At 47.6% G+C, this 15,133-nt stretch overlaps 1 long non-coding RNA gene across 1 annotated transcript in view; it reads left to right on the top strand.

Moving 5' to 3' along the window:
• Positions 1-15,133, top strand: part of LOC148648362 (uncharacterized) — a 42,645-nt gene that overhangs the window by 25,818 nt on the left and 1,694 nt on the right. The window contains exons 3-4 of the long non-coding RNA XR_015926638.1: positions 6,426-11,325; positions 13,089-13,791. This is a non-coding gene — a long non-coding RNA (uncharacterized LOC148648362). The remainder of the gene's footprint in view (positions 1-6,425; positions 11,326-13,088; positions 13,792-15,133) is intronic.

The raw sequence follows: 15,133 nt of genomic DNA, 5'->3' as shown, positions 1-15,133 counted from the left end.
GTGAAAACATGTACCAAGAGGCCGCAAAATACACGTCCATCACTGCTAAGAGGAATCCAGGCAGCACATGAAGGAGATTGTTTTTTGCTCATCCGGAGTAACCTGTGTCTGATCTGAGCGGCGCAGACTCCAGTTTTTGATCTCGGAGGCAGGAGAGGTTATACACTGAGCGGAAAGTTTATCAAAAAGACACATAGCAAAACACAGAGCCCTCACCCAGCCCCCTCCCTCTCCTCCCCTCACTTCAGTCATCAAAATCCTTTAGCGGATTATTTATTCCCTGGTTTGAAATTCTGCCAGGGTTGTTTTTTTGTCTGGCTCGCCCCCCGCCCCCCTCCCTCCTCCCCAGACCCCTGCTCCAGCTGTTTCGTTTTATAGTCTCCTAATCAGTACACAAACACATTCCCATCCCTGGCTTTGGAGAGCAGCCTCACAGCCTTCCGCGTGCACAGAGAGGCAGTCTGGCCCAGCATGAGGCTCGCAGTCAATTTTCCCGGCCCAGTACTGTCAAGTTAGAGATCGCGTCTCCCGCCGGCTTCTGAGAGATATCAGCCCTTTTCCGATTTCCTCCGGCGCGCACCGGACCCTCTCCTTCAGCTCGTCTGCGCGGGAGCTGCCGGAGAAGCTGGGAGAGAACAGTCCAGTCCAAGCGCGCAGCCAGCTCTCTCAAAACTCAGACACCTTTAAAGCGTTCAGTTTCGTCCTGCTTATGTTCAGCTCTACACAGAAAGCATGGCAGAACACAGAGGGGGTATATGGCAGTGGACAGCGTGTAGGGTGGGTGCTGCAGTTTTAAACCTGGACTGACCTCCATCTCGACCATTGTAATTTCTACTCTGTACAGCCGTGTGTTCCAGGCTCCCTGACAGCCAGGCGTCTGAGGTCTCCAACAGATGACCTTTTGAGCATGCTCTGAACTTTTACTTACAATTTCAGTAGGGAGGGGTACCAGAGAGCTTTCATTTTTCTTCTTCCCTGGCCAATTCTAGCAAACACCAGCAATGCCTCTTTTAAATCTCATTTGTAAACATACTCACTGGAGATAGCTTATCTGTAACGGATTATACTGATGGATGCAGAGTTGCTGCTGTGATTTTTCTGTATGTTAAACAGCAGTGGGACGCTCCGATTGAAGAGCACTGCACAAGATTAAGTGCATTGTTTTACGGCATCCTCTGTTACATCGCCATATAAATGCAAATAGTTTGTTAATGGGTACTAAAACGAATGACTAACATCATGCTCTTGGAATAGAGTTCTCTGAAGCCCGCAGTCAGAGCTGTTTAATTGCTGGACGTGCCTGCTGTGGTTGTGCTGACCCATGCAGGGCTGGTGTCAGGACATGGGATTTGGGTGTGGGCCCCACGTTCATCCCTGAAGGCAGTGTGCCAAGGATCATTGTGACGTGCATTTCGGTCCTGACCGACAGCCAGCTGTGCTCTGCTGACTGTGAAGAGGTAGTGTGTCTCTCTTGCTGTGGGGGTCACCGGTATGCCTCCCCACACACAGTAATAATGTGCTGTCACCTTGTTATAAACCCCAGGAAGCCTGTACATTAAGAGGCAGAAATGTATGTGAGTGCAGGAAAACTTTAATTGGAAAGGTTTTATTACTGTATGCAGTAGTCTAGTTATAGACTACCAAATTTTATACTGCTGGTAAATCTCAGATTTTACTGTAGTTTTGCTCAAGTGGAACATGACAGTTTTATGCACATATTTGCATATGTGTGTTTGTGAGTGTGCATATATAAATCAGCGTGTGCAGGGTTTTTAACTCAGAAAAGCCTCTTGCAAAACTATGTTTGCAGACATGAGCTGCTCACTTTTGAATATTCCTATGAAGCAGCTAGAAAATAACAGCATGCACGACATCATTAAGTAGCAATATTCCAAAATATAGTGCTTGCCCCCATCCTTATCGTACCCCAGCGTAGTGCTCTAGCCATTAACAGTATCTGTCTGCCAGGAAGCAGATGAAATGCAGATGCTGTAAGCTAGGTTGTCTATTTAAACTTCTCTGAATTAAAAAAACACAACATCAATATGCTAAGCTTGTACAGTTTATATGAAAACAGGCACTGAAGTCGTGTCTGCTGTATAAATATTTTGTTAACATTAATAGAATTGATTTTTATGGGCTTGGCTGGAAGGGAGCTCAGATTAACCACAGCAGAGGCCTGATTCCAAAGTTAATGAGGCTGCAAATAAGCCTGACATCCCTGGAAACATCCCTTTATCTTGCCAGGGAATTAGGTGCTGGCTTTGATTTTCCGGGGGGAGCTCAAGGCAGCCCTGCAGAAGCACCTTTGCATGTCAAAGGGCAGGGAGGGGGAATTGGAGTAATTGGCAGTTCTCTGCAGCCCTGCCTCACGGCGCACAGCGCAAGAAGAGGGCATTTATCCCCCTGGCTCCACCACGTGCCTGCTCCTTCACTGGGGGGGAGAGGTGGGGTGCAGGTGTGCCGGGCTACGGCACTGCAGACCGCTGTGAAGATCTTGCAGGCGGAACAGCTATGCATTCCCACAGCTGCCCCTTTACGTCTGCTGTGGTCCATGGGAGCTGCTGGGGAAGCCGTTCCTGGGATGCGCCGCTGTGTGGTGCCTGCAGCCTAAAGCACACCCCTGCCAGGGAGGGGGGACGGGCCCAGAGCACCTGCCTGGGGGTTCGTCACGGAGTCAGGTTGAGTCAAAGTCAGCTTTACGGCCACACCAACCCTTCGGGTTGTGAGGAATTTAGTTCGTGGTGAACTCGAAATAACAGAGATACCAAAAAAAAGACAGATGTAGGAACAGAAGTAATATCGTAAATGTGTCCATGTGCATCCCGAACTTCCACTAGTGTCCACCTGCCCTCGATCCTCCACCCCCTCTCCTAACTCCCGTGGGATTCACTGTGTATCCTGGGATACCAGAAAGGCTGGCGTCCTCCGAGATCACAGAACAAAGACCCCATCCCTTTAAATGAAGACTCTTGAACACAGGGCAAGCCAGTTCACCGCCTGCGTTGGGCCTGAATGAACGGACGAACGAGTGAGCATGAGTGTACAGAGCACGTGGATGAAGCGGATGGGAAACAACTGTGTCTGCTGAAGCGAAACACGCGTTTTTCTGTGGATTCTGTGTCCTTGTGTGTTTCAGGATATTTTGCAGAAGCACTACTTAGTGCAATACTTGAAAAAAATAAAATGATGGTGCTTTCAAGTCAGCCCATCTCTCCTGAGTCTGTTCTGAAACAGCAATATGGTCATCTGTCAGACCTTAATCTGCCAGCCTAAATCCAGCATTTATGATGAAATTGCACTCAGGCTGGGGGGCATATGGAGGATTCTGTGGGAGCTTTTTAATTTTTGGGGGGGGGGGGGGGGTCAGATCCCCCCAACCCACTCCAAAATCAGTGTTGATTGGACACCAAAACGGACTAGCTTTTTTGGAGGACTAAAAAGTCCTCATCCATCAGAGGGATTAGGGAAATACGTGCGTTGATTCGGAACAAACAATCAGTCGTGTTGAACCGAATGCCACACAGAATGTGCTATCGCAGAGGCTAACAGTCCGGTCTGTCTGGTCAGCCCTGCATGTCAAGAAGTTCCTCCTGTTTCCTGATCTCAATGCACTTCCCAGTAGTTTCCACTGGTGCCCTGTGGTTCCTGTTTCCCTGTTGACTCTGGAGACATCCACTAATCTTTGAGGATTTTGAATACTTGAATCACATTCCCTCCTAATCTTCTCCATTTAAACCTTTTCAGTTAAATTGATGTTTCTTTTTTGGGAGGTGGTGAGGGGAGTAAATATCCCACTAACCGGCCCCAAGTATCTGAAAGTTAGAAAATTAATGTCTGATATAAAGCCGTTTCCATGCAGTTAAGAAGACCTAGCACTTTTTCCTGTTGAGCTCCTTTAACACGAATCTACAGGAAACAGATATCCAGTTGTAAACAAATACTCTAAATCACAACCCTATTTACTGTTATTTAAACTGCGTTGTCTGTTGAGAAGCGTCTCGCACATTTCTGTAAGTACCAAAGAAGCTTCTACACAGGCAAACGGCGAGCCGACAAAATTGATATTCCCACGTCTGACACAAAAGATGTCTGATGCCGTCTGAAGTCAAAGTCTCCCACCCTGTCAGGGCTGGCTTTCTTGCTTCGTCCTCGCTTCTCAAGCACCCGGAGTGATTTTAATGAAATGTGAAAGTTGCCACAGCGCGTTATATGGGGAACATATGGCTCACATGGGGGAAAAAATAGAAGTTTCATGAATATAAAATTCTGTCTCATTAGATATTAAAATGTGGGATCAATCTGTTATGCGGGATTTACATCAAAATAGAGGTTCGATTTTAATTCTCTCTGCGCTTTTAATATTCCCAGCGTAATGTTTCACCCTGATGCCCATGTCACACACTGCAGATACTCGTCTGGCATTTGTAAAGAGTTCTAGCGGTGCGCGATGAATGTAGGCAAACGTAAAAACGGTCATTTGTGTGATGCGGTGCGCAGCGATCAAGGCAAAGGGTTCCCCGAGGTGCAACTGTTGGGGGTCAATACTGGCATGAAGAGAGGGGTGAAGGGTGAACGTGTGAGAAAAATGAAAGGGCGCAGTTTAACAAACCGCAGGGCTCGCCGCACCACGATGTCGCAGGTGACGCCTCGGCCGAGCACCCCAAGGACACGCTGTTCATGAGCTTAATTTTGTCAGCGACACTGGCGCCGGGACTCCCGTGTCTGCGGGCCGTGATCGTTCACTGCACTTCAAAAAAAAACACGTTGGGGTTCTTTCGAAAGATCCGAAATTTGTCTTTTTTTTTAAAGTGTGTTTAAAAATCTAACACAAAACAAGCGCAGGAACGGGAAAACCCGCACAAAACCAGAGAAAGGAGGGGAAGGTTGTAATAGGATTTGTGATGAACGAACCAGACTTTTCAGATCCAGAGCTGCATTTGTCCTGAAACCGTCTGAAGTACAAAAATGACTATTGAAGTGTTGCAGATACACGGCACCTAACCACTGCCCTGTGGGGACTGCAGAGTGAGTGCGCTCCTTTTAGTATCTCTGAATAGATACAGTATCCTTTACTGTCTCCTTGTAACCACTATAATTTATATGTTTAATAAAAGAAACTGCCATTCACTGGTTGATGCTGTCAAAAGAAAGCAATATTTTAGTGAGACTTTGAAATAAATGGACCAAAATTAATTAGCTATTTAATTGGCATATTTTCATTCCACTTACAGACCCGGAGCAGTTCAGCTGAGGTAATTTGAATAAGTGTGAGTCAGCCTGTCAGGCAGAAAATACTGTCTGAGCTGAAAATACTCTGAACCGAAGATCAGGAACGCGTAGCAATAAAATAGCGTGTCCTGTCTGAATTCTGACATTCGTCTGGTGGAGCTGGGGGGTGTGAAAGTCAGTCTGCCTCGCTGTAAGTGTCCCAGGGCGACGCCAGACAGGCAGTGTGTTCACGGCCGACAGCGCGACAGAGCTCTGTCCGGGAAGCTGTAGGCTGAGCCCGGAGCAGATCCGCCCGCGGCACCGCTCTCGGGTCCGACCAGCCACGCGGGGGCGGGCTCCCACAATGCCCTGCAGCGGCCGTGATCGATGTCCCGCGTGCCGCCCCCACCCCCGCGCCCGCCGGTTCTGGGACTCCGCTTCGCATTTATTCCGATGATTAATGTGTTAATTAGGAAAAAATCACAAGGAGCTCATTAACCTTCCGGAGATAAATTTTATCTCCCGAATTACGACCCCTTCCTCTGCCGGCACCAGTCCCAGGTGCATTCGTGCCAGAAGCGCGCCCGCACATAAACGCAGCGCGATGCTAGATGGATAAATCTGTCACATCCCCCAGGCGGCCCTGCACTGATGGCCCATGATGCCTCACTGCCCGCGTGGGCAGGAAGGGGCCTGTTGCTGTTTGTTAACGGGGGTTTGGCCATGCTTTCAACAAGGTCTTCCGTCTCTGAGCCGTGGATGGAAGGAGCCTGATCAGTCGTTGAGCAGCTGGGTTAGATCCTAATGAGCGTGACAGAGGGGCGAGATTTGACGTGACTCGTCCCAGCAGCCCTGCTATGGTGAGGAATGAGCCAGGGAGCTGCACAGGGGTGCAGATGGGGAGGCGGTGGTGGGGGTGGGGTGGGGAGGTGATACGAGAGATATACGAGAGGGGACGTCCTGGGTGCGAGAGTTCGACACATGGGCGAGCGGAAGAGTGGAAGATCAAGATCCAGTCTTCCTCCTGAACGTCTGTATAACTGCATTAATCATGACAAAACCCTGGGGGAACAAGGAGAGTCGTGTCAATGTCAATACACAGAGCTGTTCATCTGCCACGTCTTCGCAGTCTTGGGGAGGAAGTACACTAACTGCGCCCCCCCCGACCTCTGGCACCGCCTGATGCCCACCCTTGCTCATGAGCGTCTCTGCAGGGCTTCCATGGAACGCCGACGGGTTCCACACTGATAAGCAGGAAGACCAGGAAAATGCGGGCAACGTTTCAACGGTTGAGCCTTCTGCTGGTGCATCACCCCGTGAACGTGCGTGACTGTATGTACGTACTAGACCTTTCTACTAGGTACACTTGCCCCTTACTTGATTCAGTCTACCTACCTTGATTCAGCACTACCCTCATGGCAATTCTGAATCTCAGAACAGGAAAAGTGCCCTACCGATGGAATCAAGAGAGAGCGCTCTGTGCACTCCTGTTCTTTCAAAAGTATCCTGGGATCTTTAATGGCCACGAAGCCAGGACCTCAGTTTCACCCCTCATCTCCCTGCAGCACAGTGTCCCCAGTCACCATACTGGGGCATCGGTTTCGAATTCTGGTCCAGAGGGAATGAGTGGAATCTACAGTTCCATCGGATCCCCTCACAGCAGCAGCTTGGGTATCCATAAAAACCCAGGCTTCTGCTGCGCAGACCCGGAAGATAATTTCTTGTTGAACTATTGTTAAAAAAAAACTTCCATCAGCTCGTACAAAAGGCTTTACCTTTTCTACAGACACTGGCAATGTGTGCCCTGACAGGCTTCCATTGAAAATAAGATAGATCAATGCAGTAGTTAACATTAAAAAAATCCTCCATAAATCTATTGATTACCTTTAGATTTTTTTCCATTTAGAAAATAAATTTCTCAACCTGACGGGCTAAAATTGAGGTCCTTTAGATTTATTGTATTATTAAGGATTACTCCACTATCAGTGATAATGGAAGAACTGTGGAACCAGGACTAATGCCTGAGAAAAGCGTCGTTTGCACTTGCTAATAGCTGTTGGAGCGGGACTATTTATTGCACTCAATAATACACAATGTAGAGTCAGAAGCTCGGCCATCGTCGCCTTCTGCAAGTGGCCCAGATAAGTCGCAGACAGCTTTATGGCAGTTGATCTCCGACTGCTTTGTTTTGATTTGATTTTTTTCATTTTCTTTTTCTATTTCTAGCGAACCAGTCCCCAAGCCTCTTAAAAGCATCTGGCACTTATCTCCTAGTGTCCTCCTTCAACGTTCACTTTCCCCTTACCTCTGACTGCCACCTGCCACCCCCACCCCACCCCCAGCTCTCTGATGCGCGGGAGGAGGGGGAGCCCCAGGCCCTGACAGAGAAGGGGGAGCGATGGCCCAGCAGAAGTTTAGCTCATATGCAATGTGCATGGTTCCACGCTGAAACCAGCATCTCATTATCGGCTGTGTGCTCTCTGCTAGACTGGACTGGGAGTTGCTCGCCTATCTGTCTTGAAATGCCCCGGACATGCATTGCTCTTCAAGACTGGAGAGGTCAGTAGTGGTTAGGGGTCTGGACCCATCACTAGGAGGGTCAAATTGATGGGTCGGTCCCAGGTGAGGCAGTGCTGCTGTGCCCTTGAGCAAGTACACTCTTCACTCGGATTGCTGGACCCAAGTGCTTGCTGTATCAATGGTTACAAACGTAAACTGCACTGGGGGGAGGAAGACATCAGGCAAACAATAAGAGCAATTAAAAAAATCACTCTGCTCCAGCGTGTGTAGGGCACGCAGGAGTCGTTTTTTTTTTAATTTTCAAGATGGCAATCAATCCACATTCAAGCGAAAAAAAGAAGCAGCAAAAGAAATCTATCACCGTTTGGCCTCGGAGAACAGGGTGCAATTCTCAATAAGGTGCAATTATAACTTGAAAAGGTTCGTTTGAAGTCAGAGGCACAAGGAGACATGCTGTTAATTTGCTGCTGTAATTAAATGCACTGGTTAGAATTCAATGCCTGCCATTCACATGAGACGCCATCCCAATCAATCTTTCATGATTTCCAGAAGTGCCTTTATTAAGAAAAAGAAAGAGTCATGCCAGGGGATGCCTGTTCCCCGGGGACTGGGTCCTGCTGTCTGGCAGCTTGTCTAGAGGTGTGCCAGGCACATCTGATGAGCCGAGGAAGATCTCCTGTCTCCTGGCCTGGGAATCAGGGAGGCACGACCACAGTCCCTCTCTGCCGCCAGTCTTCAGGCTCATCCAGGGGTTTCCGAGCGAGACCATAACAACACGCGCAGAGCAGCCTGCTTAGCGTAACGCGCCGTGCCGTGCCACGCCGCTCACTTCCTGGGATCAGGGAAATGGGGGCGAGAGCTGTGAACGTCGGGATTCGTCTCGGAAAGGTGCAGGTGGGGAAGAGGGGAGTGCGCTTGTGCTGTTGTCATTCACGGTCAAGTGGTAAGAAGAGCTGTCTGTGGGAAGCAAAGAAATGGGAGCAAATAACGAGGCACCACGGGCGGCTCTTGCAGAAGAGTGCAGCCGATCGGGCCCTGGCTGGCCGTTTTGTGTGTGCGTGCGTTGTTCAAGCAGGCCTCTGGGCCAGAAAGCAGGAAGCCCTTTGGGAAATTGAACACTGAACCTCCCCTGCTGAGGTCCTCCCCTCATCCTGACCCCATTTGCCTCCCAGACAGAACGATCAGGGCTCTTTCGCAGCCGGGGCCACAGATGCTGGTGCTTAATGAAGAGAGAGATGGGATTAAAGCGAATTCTGCTTCGCGTCCGTGACATTCGGCTCTCCCCCCCCCGTCAGGACGGCGGGCTTCCCAGTCGTGCACGCAGGCTGAGGTGCGAGACCGGGAGCCGACTCTTTTAAGAGGGATTTCCAGTGAACGAACACAAATAAAAACAGGGTTCATCTTCCGAACGGCATCCCCTGCACACAAGCTCATGAATGCAAATGCCAAAGAGTCAGGCGTGCTTTAGCAGTCAGCGCATGCACTCGGCAGAATTCATTTTTTCGAACGGTCAGTCTGAGATTCGTCTGTGCCTGCTCATACTGTACCAGCACCACAATGTCACATTCTTACAAGAGCCCTGTATAAAGAAGGCAGGTGTTTACAGCCCCGGATGAAATAAATCAGTTCGGTTCTCCGGACTGTTTTACACTTAGCGAAACCATCTGGAATAAAGGCAGTAACTGAGGCTTTTTAATGCTACAAGCCCTGGAAGCTGCCAGACAGATCTAGATAGTGAAACACAAGGAAATAGGTAGGAAATAAACCTGGGGTCATTAGTATGGATTCTGCATTCCACAAGGGCACTAAGTACTTCATTTATACTGCATGTAATCGATAGAATTTTATGATTGTAATGATAGAGGCCAGTTGTGAGAACAGCTGCCTCAGTAGGATAGGAAGCCTGTTCTCAGGCTCTCTGAGTTTTTCTGTCAGGTTCTCTCCCATGACTTCCTTTCCTTTATTTTCCTGGAGGTTTTTTTCCTTCCTTTTTCTTTGCCTTAGCAACTCCGAGAGCCCCCAGCTTGAAATCCCATGCCATTTGCTTTATCCCTGAGCAAATATCAGAGCCATGCAGCAGACTAATTACAATGCGTTTCAATGTAAAAATGTGATGCCTGCTGCACTGGGACCTAGCCATGTGTGTCTGTATACCGGGAAAGGTGAAGCTAATCAGAAGAATAAATGTCACATTATAGTGTCGGAAGTGGGCTCTTCCACAAAAGACCAACTGATCCAGGGCAATTTAACCATCCAGAGAGAGGAGTCCCATCACCTTAAGGCACAGGACTCTACAATTAATCCATTTATTAACCTTTATAATATTGCCTTCCCAGCAGGCAGAAATGGGAGCCTGCATTTTTCAACCAATACGTCTTGCCTCCTGTGGCTTTTCACAGGTTTAATTGCATTACAAGAGAAATGCAAAGACCTAATATCGATATTCAGATCTGTAATTGCGCTAATGCATGGTAATTTTTTATCTTATATTGCATCTGCAGAGCAAAATTGGGAACTTAAATGTTTGCTGGGTTTGCAGAGAAGCAGTTAAAATACAATAAAGAAGTGATTTTGAATACCGCTTCAGGGCCCGGCTCCGAGCGCATTTCAGTGCAAGTTTTTTCTGCCCACACATGCTGGCCTGGGTGATCGATATCGGAAAGATGGAACAGTGAGGCATTCGCAGGATGGAGGGCTCAGATACTCTACAATGCCTCCCCTTTTCCAACAAAATTCTCTCCTTCTTATTTTCAATGAAAAGGGTCCATGGTGAATATTGTCGAGCAAGTAATCTCCAGACTTGCTCAAGGTCTCAACGCTCTAAGTGTTATTTGAAGATGCACTGGTGAAATGAACTGGCGGGACAGATGCAGGTTTGAGAGTGGAAGAGTTAGGGAGAGCTCTGAAGACTTGGGACCTTCAATGTGAGTTAAAGGAATGTGAAACATTTTACTCTCTTCCCCTGAATGAACAACACGCTTAACACTTTACTATCCCTGTATGGAAATTCCCATGCTAGCGTCAGCAGAGTCAGGCTCCAAGTGTTCATCTTGGCAATGTTAGCAGGTTGTGTTGTTGTGTAGTTGGTGTTGTGGATCACTCATTCTGGTCTCATGGTTTGCCACGGGCGAAAGTCTGAATCTCACCCAACAGCATGCTCTTTTAATTCCCCACGTTATCGATCTGTAAACTGATGAATTCTGTTCCACAAAATGGGGCCTAGATCTGGAATCCACTGGGATCCAGCACAAATTAACTCATGCACATGTATATACATGCACAGTGTTTGTTCAGATAAATGTGGTCAATTTAGCCTAAGTGGAAAAAGGCTAATATGGCCTCATGTGTCAATAGGCTCACTAGTACTCCTTCCCCTCTTTGCAACACTGTCCAAAAGGGTCCAGGTGTCGGTACAACCCCCCCTTCCCCCTTCCCCCTTCCCCAGAATAGCACAATTCCCTCCTCACCTCCTGCCCTCACCTGCTCCCCTGTCCTGTCCCCGTGACAACAGGCTCAGCTCAGCAGTCTGGCCCTGAGGGCAGTGAGGCTCTGGCAGGGCAAGGGGATTATGGGAGTTTCCCCATCCAAGACAAGGTCAGTAACGGTCTGTGCTGATGCATGAAAGAGTGTCGGGTGATTGGCAAGTGTGCAGAGCAAATGTTAACAAACCTGGTCACCAGGACACACTTCAACATACAGGTAGACTGTCCCATGTTGCCAAGTGCTCAAGTCTGTTCTGTTCCCTGTGAGTTTTTGACCCTGACATTTTTTCTAGGTTGTCAAACAGCACTTAGAACACTGGCTTCAACATTTTTTTGGCCTCTTTGATCCATTTTTTCTAGATCCCTTGAAATAAGGGCCCCTGATTCAACGCAAAAGTCATATTCTCTAAGTATTATAAATAAAGCTAGTGTTAACTCACAAAATATTAAAAGCAGGAACACGGGCTAACTGAACTGCTTTAAATGGTCTCAGAGCAGTACTAGACTTGCTACACATTGCTAGACACGCGCTGAAACAATGTCTTCACCACCAAAATTGCACTTCGGTTTTCAGGGAACCCAAGAGGTCCCCAGATCCTTGGATGAACGTGCCCATTTTACAACAAACACCTCTGTGTGCAGCTGCAGGAAATTAGAAAGGTTACAAACAAGAGGAGGTTCAAGGCCCATTTGTCCCGTTTGGTAATTAGCAGTTAATTGATCCCAGGATCACATCCAGCTGTTTCTTGAAAGATGCCAGGGGACCAGCTCCCACACCGTGGCTGACCACCTTGTCCTAAACTCCCACCACCCTCTGGGTAAACAACGGTCTCTTGTCCTTGGTTTTATGTGCATTTGCATGCAGTTTCCACTTGTGTCCACTTGTTTGTGTTTCACTGTCCACTGGGTTGACGGCGTCAGTGTCTTTGAGAATTTGAATGCATATCGGATTCCCTTAGTCTTCTCCATTCAAGACTAAAAAAGTTCTATTCCTCCAGTCTGTCAGTATATGACAGCCCCTTAAGAGTCAAGTCTGGTACATGTGCATAGTCTAGCCTGGTCTCATTAGGTGAATTGCCCACAAATTCTCTTTTTGTTCCTTCACAATGAAAACTAAAGGTGTTATTTAATCGAAGTCTGAATTTCTTACACTTCTGCTGTCCTGAGTATAGATTCCTGCCAGCTGCCCACAGCTCTGTGCACACTTTCTCTAGCTTCCCTCCCTCCACCCCAACTTCACCCAGGTAGCTGCCTCACCATTTCATTCCTCGTAAGTCAGAGGAGTTGAGACAATGCTGACTGAAGGCTGAGTTAACGCTAGAGTATTACGTACACTTTTGCTCTACATTCATCTGCTGGTTTCGTCTCAATCAGGACTTGTCCACACTAGTGAAAGGCAGTTTGGAGAGCACTTTTTGGAAGCAGATGGAAGCACCTCCACCCAGAGCACAGTTGAGCCCCTTGTAAAAAGCACACTCATTGTAGGCAGATCCCACTGCTCATTCCTCCATTCTGAAAGCATTGAGCAGGCCACCACATCTCACACCAGTCTCCGTGATGCCAAGTCAGGAACTGGTCAGTTTTCCTGTCCTCAAGTCGGGAACAGCGATGCACATGTCCTCTTGATGCAGAGTCACACTTTACCTAGAGGAGAACAAAGAGAGCTATGACCTACTTCCTGTGTTGCTATGCAAGTGTTTCGGTGTCAGTAAAGTTACCAGCCCACTGCATGCTTGGCTAATTAGAAGGTACTGCACCCTAATCGATCATGTTCGTCGAGTAAATATTACATCTAATTTGCCAGCTTCCCTTTAACTTCTTATTGACTAGGAGCGGTGCAATTGCAGTGTCTCAGACTTGTTATTGCTCCCTCAGTAAATCTGCGTTCCTGGATCAGTTGCTTCCTGTCGCCACAGGGGTGTAACACTGCAGAGCTGCAACAGCAGGGAAAGGTCTCCCCATCAATCTGCTTCAGGTGCCTTATTAGTTGTCTGTCTGCATCATGTTCTGATAATTGGCACAGGAGCTGCAATAGATCTGCGTGCTACATGAGCCCCCAGGACTGGGTTGCAGGTAGTGTCCCCCACTGCCAGGCTCTTGTTTGAATTTCAACCAGTCTTTTATTTATCGTGCCCTCCCACACCCTTCCCCCCCATAAAACAAAAATCCCGTTCTGTTTGGGTCCAGGAATGTGCCTGAAATTGACCCCTTTAAACATCAACCACATTCATCAGGTGCGCAGTCCTCTGTCTCTTACTGTTCTTCTTCTGTCTCCTTGATTTATGTAATCACCGCGGATAAAACACAAACACGAAAATCACACGCACACGCTGACAAAAACTTTGCACTGGGGTCATTGTTTGTTTTCTTCCCTCACGGGACACGTGGCTGTGGAATGCCTTCCCGGATGGGGAACGCTGCTCTCTTCCTCGAGCGGGGAGCCGGGGGGGCGTGGCCGGGCGGCGTGGACAGACCCGGGGCCGGCGGACGTCCTGCAGGGTCCCGACTGGCCGAGGCAGAAGCAGCTGAGCGAGCCGATCGGAGGAGGAGGAGGAGGAGGAGGGCTGTCGCGGAGGGGGTGAGGAAAGTGGGGGGCTTTGTTCTGGAGTCGAGCAGCCTGCAAACAGCGCGATGCGATTTCCATAACAAAGTGACATTCACAGAGCTTGTTAACAAACTCGAGAGGGGTGGAAATAAATTGAGGCGCCAGCCTTTTGTTCTCCTGTCTTCCCCTGTCGTTTGCTTTTCTCCTACAGTGACTTTTATACGGGGTGAATATTTTCTCTTATTTTTTTTTTCTTACACTTAATGCCCCTTTCTGTGATATAAGATATATATTCATTTTTTTATAATGAGAGCATGACCCTCTGTATGTAATAGGAAGTCAAACACAGACCTTTGCTGTGACAGGAGAGGAGTAGGGAATTTTCTTAATGGACAGGAGATTGCACTCCACTGTAATGTTAGGTATCAAGATCAACTGGGCTGGGGTGTCCAGTTGGTGGTATTTAAAAAGTGGATGTCCTTTCAACCTGTACCTGTAGAAAGTACTGAGACCAGTGTTCTTCACAATTGGACAGTCTTATCTTTTAGTGGCTTGCAGGGTTGAAAACCTCAGTAGTTTTCTTGAGGACGATCACCTGTGTCGTAACATATCATGTGCGTGCTTGTTTGCTCGTGAGTGTGCGTGTGAGGGAGAGAAAGACTTGTCATGTCTCACATCTGTCCTCGAGAGTGTTTCACTAACACAGGACAGATGTTTCCTGATGTTTCTATTTCTTAATGTCTCTGAACCACAGAAAATCATGTAAACTTGTGCAGCAGGAAAAAAAAACGCAATATTTTTCCCCAGCAGTTATTATCTCCACCTTAGTCAAGGAATCATCAAGGTAATTACATTTCTATAACACGCACAAAATTGCCCTTCCTGACCAGAAGTGTTTTTTGTTTCAGTAGTGTATAACACAATAACATGTCTTAATGGCAGGATAAATTCTGTGTGTGCAGAAACCAAACCACTGTATAAGGACAACTAGTCGTTAGCTATTGCTTTTAGTCTGCTACTAACTTCATCTAAAAATAGTCTTTTCATAATCTTCTCCAGAAATGATAAGTGAAACCAAATCCACAAGTCAGCTAGAGAATGTAAATTTTACCCTGGACTCACTCATATGTAATTATGTGCTTAATTCCTTATCAAACATGTCCTGTATTAGTTTATTAACCATCCGCAACAATGTTCAGCAGAGATTTTGTCTAAGAAATGAAAAAAAACAACATTTAAAATGCAAGATTTTAATTGGAAATCTTAAACCCGTCCCAGAGCCGGAGCGCCTCATTTGGTTATCGTGTTTTATGAGAGCTGAAGCAGTAGGCGATCGGGTGAATTTTATATAAGTATATTTTTAACATAAAGTAAA

This window comes from Lepisosteus platostomus, chromosome 15 (genome assembly GCF_059453375.1).
Source record: "Lepisosteus platostomus isolate fLepPlt1 chromosome 15, fLepPlt1.hap1, whole genome shotgun sequence".
Lineage (NCBI taxonomy): Eukaryota > Metazoa > Chordata > Actinopteri > Semionotiformes > Lepisosteidae > Lepisosteus > Lepisosteus platostomus.
Note: the sequence above shows the minus strand (reverse complement) of the source record. Positions and strands in the feature narration are given on the sequence as shown.